At 38.8% G+C, this 12,498-nt stretch overlaps 2 pseudogenes across 1 annotated transcript; one reads left to right on the top strand and one right to left on the bottom strand.

Annotated features, from left to right (window-relative positions):
• Window positions 1–677: 677 nt before the first annotated feature.
• LOC146643123 (immunoglobulin kappa variable 6D-21 pseudogene) lies at window positions 678–1,224 on the bottom strand (annotated as a pseudogene).
• Window positions 1,225–8,168: 6,944 nt separating this feature from the next.
• Window positions 8,169–11,839, top strand: LOC146643122 (Ig kappa-b4 chain C region-like; annotated as a pseudogene). Its single transcript, XR_014909419.1, has 4 exons — window positions 8,169–8,266; window positions 9,701–9,768; window positions 10,504–10,611; window positions 11,339–11,839. The product of XR_014909419.1 is annotated as an Ig kappa-b4 chain C region-like (transcript).
• The last annotated feature ends 659 nt before the right edge of the window (window positions 11,840–12,498 follow it).

Genomic DNA, 12,498 nt, shown 5'->3' with positions numbered 1-12,498 from the left:
TATGAGTAACTGTATTCCGTTACAGTTACAGTTTAAAAGGTGGCATTCAGAATACAGTTACTTTGTTGGAATAAAGGGTTTACACGTCAGTCTTTTCCTGTTTCATATGTTAGGCTGTGCCCTCTCTATTTTTGGTAATTCCAGGCGGGTGGAAACACAAACAAAACACACATCAAGAGGCTGTAATTTCTGTGTCTCAATCTCACAGACCATTTCACCTCTACTTGTGGCCCGCATAATGACGTGAAGAAATATTTATAAAAAAGACGATTACATGGTAATCATAAATATTTGTGTTTCTGTAGAACTTACAGCAGGATGAATTAGTCATTGGTCTTTTGGGTTTGAGAAAGTTGATTCGAGCTTTCATAATCCAAAGATAAAATATTTAATTGATTGCTTTCAATCGTTGCTCGTATCGATATTCTCTGTTTTACAGATAATTAATTGTAGCAATAAAATTCTATTTATAGGATAAATAACTTCTTGCTTAAAAATAAAAAATAATAAAAACATTCACAAAATGATGATATTAACATTTATAACATGTATTTATAAAAAAAATATAAACTATTTTATACAGATAAAATAATGTGTGTTTCTGAGCAGCTGTCAGTTCAGATGATCTTTTTTCTCAGTTCCTCTCCAGCTGTGTGAGGTTTTTGTACAGCGTTGTATCACTGTGTGAACGGGAAGCTGCTACACTGCTGACAGTAATAAACTCCTGCATCTTCAGCCTGAACTCTGCTGATAGTCAGAGTGAAGTCAGTCCCAGATCCACTTCCACTGAAACGATCAGAAACTCCAGACTGACGGTTTGTAGCAGAATAAATTAAGAGTTTGGGAGATTCTCCATCCTTTTGAAGGTACCAGTGGAGGCATGAGCCAACACTTGAACTGGCTTTACATCTGACAGAGACAGTCTGTCCTGGAACAACAGACTGAGCTGTAGGAGTCTGAGTCAGGACTTGTTCTCCTGATGAACCTGAAAACATGAAAAAGTGGAGAAAAGTTATTGAGATGATGAACATCCAAACATTTGAGGATCATTTCTCTAACATGGAGAACAGATGGAAGAAGGTCAGTGCTGCTGGTTTCAGAGTTTCTCCATCATAGCAGAACATCATTGTGGTGAACCTGGCTGCATGCTGAAGCAAAGTTTTCACAGAGAGTCTCACCCTGAACAAGGAGCCCCAGGGTGGCCAGCAGTAGAGTCAGTGACATCATCATTGTGCTGCTGGTGTGTGAGTGGCTCTGAAAGGCCTGGACAGCCACTGATCAACACTGGCCTCTTAACAGCTGTGAGCAGAGAGGCAGGACACATATGCAAACACACAGAGTCAGTCAGCTGCAGCTGTCCTCAACATAAAAGGCTGATTTACTCTTAGTGAGCAGTGAATAATTAAATAATTTATGATATCGAGTGGAGAGAAACAAGTCTGATTTTAAAAAGGGATGATGATTAAAACTGTGTAGTTATTATAAAGTATTGTGTGATTGTTATAGGATAGTACAGTAGCACTTAAGCTGGTACAGTAGGAACTGTTGTGAAACGATGACAAGCAAGAGCAGTGACTATTGTGCTACATTTTTACCTTTTATGAGTCCGTTTACATTTTTTTGCTAAGACCAAAGCTCGTTGATTTTACATTGAGACCTCAAAGGATGACGGTGACTTTTAGTCAGATATTTAAAGTGATGTCTTTTTATTTGTGTGTTCTTCAAGTGAGTCTAAGTTGTATGTGTGCTCTATCATAGTTTATTAATGAAGAATGTAAATGATTCATGCAGGCGGTAGGTATTTTCTGTCCTGCAGTTTGCCTCTAGTGGTTGTTTTTGTGTATTTTTACTCTGTAAGATTTAATTAGCCAGAGGCAGTTTCTCCTCTGTTAATCTGTTGACATCCATGCCATCACAAGTTGATAAACGGCATCATCTGTAAGTAATATTGTTTGTTATCACTGAGATGACTTGTGTGCATTATTATTTGTTGTGAAGGTGAGATATAGTTTGTAGTTTGAATTTAATTTGAATGCATGTATAACCTAAGCTAGTAAGGTTAAGCTAGCTCATATGCCATGTGGTTTCTTTTACATTTTGATCATGAGCGTGATTTCATTTGATGTTTTATTCGGGCACTCACTAAGCAGATAAATATTGTGCTCATATTTTTGAATATGTGACTTACTGGTGTGTTTGTTATATTGTATATTGATGCAACATCTTTATTGGTTTATTTCTGGTTTTGTCAACAGTTTCACACTTTTTCCTTATTAAATCATCCAACTCAACACATCGGCCTGTTCCTTGGATTTTGATTAAGAGAGTGTTTTTCTGTCTGTATAGCTGAGTCTACTTTCACGAGGTGTGTGTGTGTGTGTGTGTGTGTGTGTGTGTGTGTGTGTGTGTGTGTGTGTGTCCTCAGTGAACAGTATCTTCCAGCTGCAGCAGTCACTTCAGTTTCTGTTCAGTCTGACTGAGGGAGGTTTTTGTACGACTGTTTTTCACTGTGTGAACGAATACTGACTGTTAACATTGAATTCACCCAGACAGTAATAAACTGCTGCATCTTCAGCCTGGACTCCACTGATGGTCAGAGTGAAGTCAGTGTTTGATCCACTGCTTGTGAAACGGTCTGGAATCCCTGAGACTTTGCGATTTCCATAGCTAGTTAGCAGTTTAGGACGTTCTCCATCTCTGTGTTGGTACCAGAATTGATCTTCTCCATCATCTACCCTTTGACTCGTTTTGCAGTTGATGCTCACAGTTCCTCCCACAGCAGAGCTCACTGCTCCAGGCTGAGTCACTGTGATCTGTCCTCTGGACTCTGAGGACACAGAGACAAAAACATAAAGCAGCTTCATGGTTTTGTGGGCTTCATTTCAGAGGGACAGATGTTGATAGAGGAGAGGAGTTTGATTCTCTGGACTTTACCTGTGAAGCAGCAGCAGAGGAGAGTCCAGATGAGGACGCAGATCAAAGTCATGTTTTTGATGAGGAGGATTTCTGTGGCTTCTGTTGTGATGAAGGACAGCTGTCAGTCATCCAGTGTTCAACTCTCAGGACTATAAACTCTCCCAGAGCACTGGAGCATGGTGCTGCTGATGCAAAGTGCCTCTCTATGGAAATGAACTGACTTTAACAGGGACTTGCTTCAATCAGCTCGCATGTTTTTTAATATATTTATCTTAAAGAATGGTTTTCACAATTAAATCCTCTGTCTGGACTCTTGGGGTAACTCTCGACTCTGCATACATTTAGGATTCTAATGCAAACCTCCAGTTTTCTGTCTTGTTATTCATTTCTATTCATTTATTTCTTCATTGTAATTCATTGCACACTTTTGTAAGCATTATGAGCAAGCACCAGCTTGTCTTGAAAGGTGCTACATAAATAAAATTTCACTTACTTTTGTCATGTTGTTGAATGATGGATCAGCTAGTTTGTCACAATACTCCACGTGTAACATGTTATATAGATAGCTTTGAAATGAGTAAGCAATATAGAAAAATTACAATAAAGGTTGTGTAATCTTACTAAAGAATGCTTCATATCAGCTGCCAGAATTACACAGGGAACACATTGAATGTTGAAAGTAAGTTTTTACCCTTTAAAATGATAAAAATAATATGTTATATTTGCTTCAGTTGTTGGCTGTTGGGTGAGATAAAAAAGCATCAAAACTTTATTTTGTTGTTTTTCCTGATATCACAGGGAGGCTGACAGAAATTTATGTCTAAATTTGTTTTTGAACTTTTTACCTACTTGATGTTGATAAACCAGTTCCTTCAATGATTTTTCTTTACATGATCTTCACAGTAAGTTGTGGAAAAACTAAATTTTACATGAATAAAAATTCTTCTGCATCATCTTCCTTGGTTTCAGATTAAGGTTAATTGTATAGTAAATATCTATGTTTATGCAGAAAATTGTTTTAGTGAGTTGTGTTTGTAAACGGGTTTTGGCCAACAAGGGCTTCCCCTCAGACTGGAGTCTGTCCTGGATGGTTGACGGCCGCAGATGCAGCAGCATTGATTGTGAAGTGAGCAGGAGCCCCGGGGTGCAGCAGACAGTCATGAGCTGATTCACTGGGGACATGACGTTGTGTTGTTGTTGTTGTTGTTGTTTAAACTTTGCTACAGCTCTCAGTCTGCAGACTTTTTCAATCTCAGTCTCTTTATTCTTCATCTGTTTGTTGCCTGTTTTATGAACTTGTCTCAAGATTTTACAACAATAAAGATTTTTCAACAGAACATGTCCTGTTATTTCTACTGTTTGTTATATATGTTTATAAATACATTAACATGGATTTCAAAATAAAAAAAACATTTAACACATTTTATTAAATAACAGTTTTGATCTGGTTACAAACATACTGATTCATTGAAATAAATAAACTAGTTAAAAAAAAGAAAAAAAGACATATAATGGATAAATCAACAGGCTAATTAGATTTACTGTGTTAACACAGTAAATCGTGTTTGTTTGTAAATAACTTGTATTCCTATGTATTATCTTGATAACAATGATAATGTTTGTAAAGAAAAATATTATATTTATTAATCATTAATTTTCTCCCTTCATTTTTCACAGCTTATTAAAACTGATTATTTCAACATTTTAATGAATGAAGCAAATATTTTGTGTTGTCAAAAAGGTCGTACCAGTATTGAGATACAACTAATAAACAGCATCAAAGTAAACAATGAAGTAATGTTGCAATTTGTACATTTTCAGACTGAATACAAACTATTTTCTGACTTTAATGAATATTTTTGATATCAGTATTAGCATTATTGCTATTTGATTGGGGATCAGCCATCTGAAAAGTGTTTGGAGACTCATTGTTTTTGCAAGACTTTAAATATTTTTGACTTTATCAAAAATAAAAAAATAAAAACACTAATATTTATTTAATAGAAAACAAAAAGTCCTGGTTTAAATTGATGTGATTATGAGATTTGAATATCATTGCATTTTGTGAAAGTTGCCTGAAAAGCTGTGTGTGTGTGTGTGTGTGTGTGTGTGTGTGTGTGTGTGTGTGTGTGTGTGTGTGTGTGTGTGTGTGTCCTCAGTGAACTGTATCAGTCTCTGCAGTATCTTCCAGCTGCAGCAGTCACTTCAGTTTCTGTTCAGTCTGACTGAGGGAGGTTTTTGTACGACTGTTTTTCACTGTGTGAACACATGCTGACTGTTAGGATAGTGAAAACTCTGACAGTAATAAACTGCTGCATCTTCAGCCTGGACTCCACTGATGGTCAGAGTGAAGTCAGAGTTTGATCCACTGCCTGTAAAACGATCTGGAATCCCTGATTGTCGAGTGCTAGCATAGGTAATGAGCAGTTTAGGAACGTCTCCATCTTTCTGTTGGTACCAGGCTAAACGCTGATTGTTGCTATAAACATAAACATCCTGACTGGTCCTACACTTGATGCTCACAGATCCTCCCACAGCAGAGCTCACTGCTCCAGGCTGAGTCACTGTGATCTGTCCTCTGGACTCTGAGGACACAGAGACAAAAACATAAAGCAGCTTCATGGTTTTGTGGGCTTCATTTCAGAGGGACAGATGTTGATAGAGGAGAGGAGTTTGATTCTCTGGACTTTACCTGTGAAGCAGCAGCAGAGGAGAGTCCAGATGAGGACGCAGATCAAAGTCATGTTTTTGATGAGGAGGATTTCTGTGGCTTCTGTTGTGATGAAGGACAGCTGTCAGTCATCCAGTGTTCAACTCTCAGGACTATAAACTCTCCCAGAGCACTGGAGCATGGTGCTGCTGATGCAAAGTGCCTCTATGGAAATCATCTGACTGACTCCAGCAGAGACTTGGATCAGTCTGATTTCTATCAGTGGATCAATCACTTCATGATAATATTGACCAACAGTCTCCAATTAGACGCATTTGTGTTGAAATTGTTCCTTTCTGAATGTCTGTTATTTAAACCCACTTCATTTTTCTACAACATTATGGTTTTCATACCACTTTAAAGCGCCTTAAAGAAGTTAAACATTTTCCACTTTATAGTTTTACAAAATGACAGAGAAAACTGAAGAAAACTATTTTCAGGAAAATGGATAAAATCAGTACTGTCACTATTATTAAATGAGATCATTTAATTTATGATCATTAGATCATTGAGGGTCACGCGATTATTTTTAAATTCATGACTCACTGTCTTCCTTAGATTTGATTGAACACAAGTTTGACATTTTATCGATTTCAGAGTCAGAGAGCTGATCAGTGAGTTTGTATCACTGTGGTGGACTTTTGGTGGAGCAACAGGCTGGAAGTGAACTGTTAGTAGATTTGAGTCACTCAAAGAACTAAATTCTGTACTTTTATTGATTCATTTTAAAACCCTGATGCTGCTGCTACATTTTATTGAACTTTACTAATTATATATTCTGACTCTTGGATTTGTTACATTTTGTCTTCAGACAGAGTAATATCTTCTTCACTTCTTCTTTTGTCTCCCTGAAAATGTTTCAGTAGAACTTTTGTCTCTAAAGCAAATATTGTTTGAAGTTTTTCAATTTCAGAGATAATATATTTTACATTTTGTGCTCCCTTTGTCAAAGGTTTACTTTTGCATAGCAGAAATAAAAGCACTTAATCAGCATGTTGTCCGAGTTTAACTAATTTAATGAGTTTTCTTTTTTTTAAAATTTAATTTCTGTCATTGACGAGAGGCCCTCCAAGAACATAAATCTCCACCAAGGCAGCTCATTCTACTGGCAGTATTTACTTTGAAGGAAATAGTTTTGTATTTTTTTCTTTCTATATTTTGTTTTCTTGGTTTTTAAAATAAATACATTTTAAGAAGTTTGGAGTGCTGTAGAAGTCAGATAAGGGTAGAATGATGGATTTTTACACAAACATTGTATTATTCCTTTATATAGGAGCAGATTGTCAGGGGCCTGGGAGAGTCTCGCCATGTTTGGTCATGACACTGCTCCCAGGCGGGGTCCTCTCCAGTTTTCCTTACAGCCGCACCTTTTCACAGTCAGAGGCATTTCATAGAGTGACAAGTTTTCTCGTCATTTTTACATCAGGGACATGAGCTCCATGTCAGGAACCAGTCACACGCAGATGACAGGGACAGAGAAGAATTTGATGTTTCAGACATGATCACCTGCACAAAGCCTGCACAACCTGATCCTAAGGCTACGTCCACACTAGCCCGGATAGATTTGAAAACGGCCTTTTCTTCTGAAAATGCTCCGCGTCCACACTAGCGTTTTCAGTCGTTTTCACAGAGTTGTGCGTCCACATTGAAAACGTTCCAGTCCTGCGCAAAAGCGAGTGAGAATTAAAGAATTTGAAGAAAAGCTATCTGGAGCATGTACAAACTGATATTAATCTTTTTTTAGTGCTGTCAAAATTGAGAGCAATCAAAACAACTGCTGTATAATGCCCTCTGCTATCTTTGTTTAATCGGTCACATGACTGCATCGCATGACTAAAATGCGTCATCGTTTTAGAAAGTCGACGTTTTAGAGTGTCCACACTGCGACGGGACAGCTCCGTTTTGAAATGTATGCGTTTTCGAGAGCGTTCTCAAAACTCTCAAAGCCGAAGTTTATAGTAGTGCAGAAGCGAATGTGTGTTGTCGTTTCAACAATAACGATTCACAACTTTTCCTTGGTTGCATAACAGTGTACAAGGGGGGCTTATTTTCCACTGTGCCAAAGTTTATTCAAATCAGTCAACAAGTGTGACCCAGCCTTTGTCCGTGTAGGCTTTAGAAATTTAGGGAAAAGGCTATCTTCAGGTTCTCAGGACATGCAAAAAGTCAGTTACATATCCATGCCATTAACATCTTTGCTCAAAAAGAGAATACTGTTGTCACAAACAAGGATGCAGTGGACTCGAGAGCAGACTCAATTGCTCGAACTATGTACAATTTATTTGAAGGAAAAAGGTACTTAAACAAGGCTGGGTCTAACAGAAACTATTCGCAGGAACTGAAGGAGACCAGAGGACGGGAAAACAGACGTGGAACACAAAGAGAACACGGGCGGGAACTTCTGCAAACACAGGAAAGAGGTTTTACTGATCTGGTAAACAATTAAAGGGCTGAGGTGAGTGGTACTAGTGGAGAGTCTTGTGCTTACTTGAAAACACCGACTATTAGGCAGAGGAGGGGTTGCCGTGGGAGCATCCCAGGGATGGCTGAGAATGTGGGGAAGCTGGTCCAGGTTCCAGGGTGTCCAGGGGAGAGGGATCCACCGTTGAAGTACGGGCTGGAGGGCAGGCTGAGGAGAAGGTGAGTGTGTAGTCCTAGGGTTCTAGGCAGACTGGAGAACAGAGTGGAAACAGAGCACGACGGGTGATGTATCTGGTGAACACAGGAGAACACATTTACCCACGGTCCAGACAAACAGAGTCCAAACACAGTGGAGGCTAGTTTACCACTAGTGGTAGCAGGACGAACTGGCGAGGAGTGGCAGGCAGCGCTGGCTTGAAAACCCTCCAGATGGAGGCCCAGAAATTGGAAGCAGGTGATGAGCTGGCCAACTCCACCCCAGGGGACGGGCAACAGGAACCTGGACCACACCCGACCAGACACTCCCACGGCATATGACAACTGTAGCTTCACAGCTTTCTTCAGCTGTTGCCAGATAAAAGGAGGAAGCAAGTTATGGATTATTGAAGACTGTAGGCTCCATCAAATACTTAGCTTGGCAAGGTTTAGCTCTACGACTCAAGACTCAAGAAGTTTATTGTCATTTCGTATGGTGTTACCCGGGCTGAAACAAAATACTGTTTCTCACCAGCCTCTACAGTGCAATAAACAATACAGTTTAAAAAGAATACGTTTAAAAAAGAGCAGCAATAAATAATAAAAAAGGCAGTAATAAACTGCAACAATATAGATAGGGATAAATAACATAAAATCTAAATTCTAAAACAAACTCATTCAGGTAGGTAGCAGCAGTCCTTTCACAGAAGGTCATGTAGGTGTAGTTGTTGGTATAGTTTATTGGTGTCAATACATTGATATAAATGATTGAATAGAAAAAACAAATAAGCAGAGTTGCCATGTGGAATTTCTTCCATCTGGCAATAATTTCCTTTGGCATTAATAAAGTATTCTGATTCTGATTCTGAATACAGCAGTGGAGAGCCGACAGGCAAACATTCCGGTGGGCCTCTGGCATTTAAAACAAACCTATTTATTTATTTAGAGAAAAAGAAGAAGAAGGTTGAACTTTTTTGATGTCAATAAAAAAAGTTAATAAAGGCCGGCACATGGATGTGGAGAGAAATGCAGATTCAATCACAGGAAGTCAGGATAAAGTTCACTCAGAAGCTTTATTATGCAACACAATAATGAACAATGGCACTGGAGACGATTTCTTAGTGTGGGGATCACAAAAGTGAAGGTTTTGGCAGGTGGAGTGGGGGTCGCTCCAGTGGGAGGGATGTTGGCTGAGTGAGCTGGATGGATGAGTGTACTGAGCTCAACATGATTAATCCAGTGATGAAGAACAGTTGAAGGCAGGAGAGCAGACAGGTGATGAAATGTGAGTCTGTGAACATGAAGCAGCGTGAGCATGACCTGCGTACAGGTCGGTATGCAAACTGCTGATAATGTGACTGGTGGATCTGAGAAGCTCCTGAGAGCACAAGGAGAACAAGGAAAGGTAAACACAGCACGAGACGTAAAGGCAGCCTGTTACTAACATGTTTTGAGCAGACGGACCAGCAAAGAAGAGATGCTGATGCTGGTCTTAAACACTGCCGCTTGTCCTGGATCACAATCAGGTGAGCATGGCAGGTGTGCTGATGAGGGCTCCGCCCAGAGGTGGAAGCACAGAGACATCATGGAAAAACACAGCCAACTCCCCCTGACCATGACACTTTTAATGCCCATTTATAGAAAGTCATTTCTTGAACTGCTGGATCAGTGTTTTATTTATAAATACCTGCTCCAAAACCACGGAGGTCAGGCAGAGAGACACTCTGAAAATGAAGGACAAAAACATTATTATCCATCCTGAACTTGTTTTGTCATCTGAGTTCAGGAAGTTGTTCTCAGGTCACCGTTACCTTGAACCTCAGTGTAGAACAAACAGAAACTTCAAATCCTTCATTCCCTCAGCTGTTAGATTCCTGAACGCTGACAGGAGTCGTTTAGATGAATGTTTCTGTGATTCTTCATTTTCAGACATTTACCCTTCATATTCTGTTTATTTATTTCGAACATTTTTGTTCATTTTGATGCATTTATTTACTTTTTCCTTGACCTCATTGCTTGTTTATCTCTGCCTTGACGTGCAACAGTGCTCGTGATTATTGTTTAAAGACTGTAGGCTGTGTGAGTTTGACCATGTGAGCAGGTAGTGTGGGAAAGCTGCAAACTTTGGAATTAATAAAATTATCTGAACTGTGAATCTAATTTTAAAAATGCAACTTATAAAAGCATGTTGCACTGTTTCTTTTTTATTTTTATAACATTATGCAAACAGTGAATGATTTTGTTGAGTTTGTTTGTCTCAGAGTCAGAGAGCCGTGTCTCTCTACAGTCAGAGGTTTTTGTACGGCGCCTCAATGAGTTTGTATCACTGTGGTACACGTTCGGTGGAGGAACCAGACTGGATGTTAACTGTAAGTACATTTCACTCATTTATGAAGCTAAAACTTGTATCATTAAGGTTCATTTCATTTCCTTCTACATAAATACTTCATGTTTCTCATAAATATAAAATCTAATATCAGTGTAAATTTTGAATTCAGACTAAAATCGTCTTGTGCATTTATTTTCACTGGAAATTAAACTTTCAAAAGTTTTTTTTCTTGAAGAAAAGTAGAAAACGTTTATATATTTTACATTCTCATAAAAGTTTTGTCTTCAACCTTTTGCTGCAAATAATGTGACATCCATCTAAAATTAATAGTTCTTAAAGATTTAACATTATTAACGACACATTAACAGTTTGATGTCTGAGGGTTGCTGATTTTATGGATTTTAATGTGTGAGTAAGTACAGTTATCTTTATTGTTCCCTAATAGAGCAAAAAAAGGTCTATGCTTTTTTCTGTTTTACATACAATTGTTTATGACAAGTTTATGAGAAAAATCTGACATGTTAATTTCTGTTTGTTTTCTAATTATAAAACTAATAAATAATACAAACATAACGCACATGAGTACATCAGAAGTCAAAGAAACGCTTTAATATTTTTATCTTTGGTACTGAAACTCGTCTGTTGCCATGGTTCAGCAGTGAAGCCTGTCTGTTTCTATGGTTACCAATCTCAGATAGAGAAGTGAAACAGCTGAAGAGCAGTTTCAACTCCCAGTTTCTCTAACATCTCTCTCTCTCTCTCTGCAGTGGGTCGAGTCCCCCCCTCCCTGACCGTGCTGGCGCCCTCTAGTGAGGAGCTGCAGCAGGGGAAGGCTACAGTCATGTGTGTGGCCAACAAGGGCTTCCCCTCAGACTGGAGGCTGTCCTGGAAGGTGGATGGAAGAAGCAGCAGTGGAGAGGAGAGCAGGAGCCCCGGGGCGCTGCAGAATGACGGCCACTACAGCTGGAGCAGCACCCTGAGGCTCCCTGCAGACCAGTGTTGGAGAAGGTGGGCTCTGTGACCTGTGAGGCCACCCAGGGCTCCCACACTCCACTCTCAGAGACTCTGATGACAGACCAGTGTTCCCAGTCCTGAGCTGACTCACTGGGACTCTGATACTGGCTTTAGTCTGCAGCTTCTCTCAGTCTGCTCCCTCTGTGTCTGTATTGCTTTGATAGTTTTCATGTTTTCATGCTTGTGGCACTGTTGATGGTTTTAATACTTCAAATAAAAACTGAGGTCTTCAAATAGTGGTTTTCATGTGTTTCCATTCAGCTGCTCTTCTGTCTGATAATCATCCTTCAGCTTCAGCAGTGATGCTTCCATACACTGAAAATCTCTGCTTCAGTAACTTTGACTGAGAGAATCACATGTGCTGTATCACATCAGAGTGTAAATGTAAAAAAATGAAAACAACTAAAAAAAAGAAAAAGCAATAAGTTAAAAATAGAATCACAGCCAACAGCTGCTCCCTGTTATAAATAGTTTTAAAGTCTTTTGCAGCTGCATTATTTTCCATCATGTTGGACTTTGTGATGATCTTTGCTGTTGGGTGTAGAAGAAGTAGAAAACATGGTGACAGATTATTGTAACCTGCATGTGACCCATGATGAGACCCGTCCTGGTTTTCTTCAAAGTCAGAATTGATAAAATAACCCAAAGAAAATCTAAACTTTCTTTATCAACATAGGAGACACTAAAAATGTCTCTTTCAGAACATCAGTGCAGGTTAAAAAGTGTAAATGTCAGAATAATTTATGTCACAAAGATGAAGTTAAAGACTTGATGAACTAAACTTTAAATCTTCAGATCAAATCATGTGAAATATTTCTGTGACCAAGAATGTAGCTGAGCAATCTACATACATACATATATCAGTACTGCAGTTTACTAAAATATTCTCATTTAATAACTACTTCCCAGTTTT

Source organism: Rhamphochromis longiceps, linkage group LG22 (genome assembly GCF_057381845.1).
Source record: "Rhamphochromis longiceps isolate RC_006_pf linkage group LG22, R_longiceps_female_GT1.1, whole genome shotgun sequence".
In the NCBI taxonomy this organism is placed as follows: domain Eukaryota; kingdom Metazoa; phylum Chordata; class Actinopteri; order Cichliformes; family Cichlidae; genus Rhamphochromis; species Rhamphochromis longiceps.
This window is presented reverse-complemented; position numbering and strand designations above follow the sequence as displayed.